Consider the following 2,489-nt stretch of genomic DNA (forward strand, 5'->3'; position numbering starts at 1 on the left):
CATTGTGTTAGTTGCTCTAGACATGAAAATGAATCAGTGAGAAATAAAGCAATCAAGCCATGATGAGCACGAGAAGGTATGCATGCATTGCTTTCTTTTTCTCTCTCAAAACTGACACATTTCCCCTGTCCCTTGTGTTTTTAAACTGTAAAAGATTCCTGTGTTTTTCAAAGACAAAGAATGGCCCATAAAAGTCTGTCTTCTGAAGTGATGAGTTAAAGAACACTGCAGGAATACTTGCCAAATCATACCACCATTATTAATTCAAGCATGATGAAAGTGTTCATTTTAACTATAATCATGTAATTCATCAAAATACTACTAGAGCATATCATTCTGTACTATTACACTGATATAGCACCTTATTGCACCTCCACCGAAAGCAGGAAATGTATTTTTTGATGCTTATCTACTGAAAAGCAATTCAGTTTGGGATTTTGGAAGTGCTATCTCATGTTACAATAAAAGGGACATTTTGAACACATTTTCTTGTACTTCTATGATGTTGTTATGTATTTGGGTGTTTATCTTAGAGTATGAAGCTTTAAAAAATGATAGAGCACTGGAAACTAAAATAATGTGCTTGTTCTGTGTTACAGGATTGCAGTATGAAATGAATATGCAATAAGTGCAAATGGTACAAAGGTTAGGTGTAGATTTTTGTCTCTTCCTATGCACACCCTTAAAACAGCTACAGAAGCCAAAATTTGCATGCCATAAGAACACAAAAAAAATGTAAGTACTTTGAGTTCTTTCATTGCCAAATAATTACTTGTAAAAACTGAATTTTGTGACAAATCTCAGGGTGTTAAATGGAATAATAGCAGCAGTCTAGGCTCAGTCAGAAATAAGGATTCTCAGCTCATCATCTCAAGTTGAGATTGTCCTCTCATTCTGCCTATCCATCTCTCTTGCTCAGCACATACTTTTGTGAACAAGTTGAAATTACAGAAAAAGAATGAAATGTGAAATTAAATAAAACCCCACTAAGTACAGGCCTTGCTGATTCTTTTCACAGATTAGCCAGCGTGCCTTTGGCACAAAGCTTGTGGGTGCTGCAGCTGTGGATACTGCTGAGTGACGCACCTAGATAATTTCCAGAGAACAAAAAGTCGTTAATTGTCCACATCAGGAAAGCTTCATTATTACAAATAGAAAAGCAAAAAGTTATCCATTCTCACTCTCAGGCAAAATCAAAGAAAGCAAGATTAATATATGCTACAGACATAAAGGGATACATTTAGAAAGTTGGCAATAAGCTTCAATTCCCAAGAATAAACATACTCCCATTGTGAACAGAAACCTGCATTTATGCATGTGAATAGGGTAACTGGGCATGCAAATAGATACATAGGCACCTGATTTGTATGCACAAATATCCATTACATGTCCACTTTTGCTTATGCAAATTAGGTATCAATCTTACAAAATTTAGAAGAGAAAACAAGTCAAAGTTTTCTATATGGATCCTAACCTTAAAATAAAGGAAAATATTTTACCCTTTGAAAAGAAATAAAATTAAACTTCAGCAGTGACGGCATAGTCACAAGTATGATACACTACATAACACTGAGGTACTGGATCAGGGTTAAGACTATGACTGCGGGGGAACAGAAATCTTTTCTAAATTGCCCCTTGTCTCTTCTACTAATACAGCCAAGCTACTGTGCTTCATCCTGTTTCATCCACTCCATTTCACACTGGCACAACAGATAGATCAAAACAGATTCAACACTTTTAGTTCAAAATCAGAACAGACAATATACTAAATAAGTTTGTGTATTTAGGATTACTGGAGAGACCATGGAACACAAAGTTACATCTACACAGAGAATTCTGTGATATGTTAGAAAACTAATTCCAAATTTTCAGACTGTATGTATGCTACTATTAGAAATAGTGCAGAGCAAAAATCCATCATTTCTCCCAGGACAGAAATCCCCAATGTATTTTCATTCCTACTTGGAAGATTTTAGAAAATAAAGATTCCAAAAAAATAAATTCAGAAGTGTTTCTACTAGGGCTGTGCAAAGCTTTGGGTGCTGATTTGAGTCAGAGGAGATTCAGCCCAATTCAACGGCCAAATCTCCAAATCCAAATTTAATTGGGAGACCAATAAAAAGGTCCAAATCAGTTCAAAGCTCTCTGAATTGATTTGGACAAGATTCAAAGAGCTTCGGAGATTTGAGCAGTCCCTGCTCACCGCCGCAGTGAGCTGGACCGGGACACCATGCTGGTAAGTAGGGGGCAGGGACCATGGTGGGACCACCACCAGGCCCCATCCTCTGCCTGCTCCGCCAGCCCCCTGAGCACCCCCTGACACCTACCCACTCTCTGAGCTGTGTCCATGGCTGCTTTGATTCAGAGAGTCAGCCAATTTGGCCGTGGCTGAATTGATTCAGGACAGTGACTCAAATCTCTGAATCGAATCACTGTCCCCTGAACTCCGCCAGCCCCCTGAGCACCCCCTGACACCTACCCACTCTCTG

The sequence above is a fragment of the Alligator sinensis genome, unplaced genomic scaffold (assembly GCF_000455745.1).
Source record: "Alligator sinensis unplaced genomic scaffold, ASM45574v1 scaffold416_1, whole genome shotgun sequence".
In the NCBI taxonomy this organism is placed as follows: domain Eukaryota; kingdom Metazoa; phylum Chordata; order Crocodylia; family Alligatoridae; genus Alligator; species Alligator sinensis.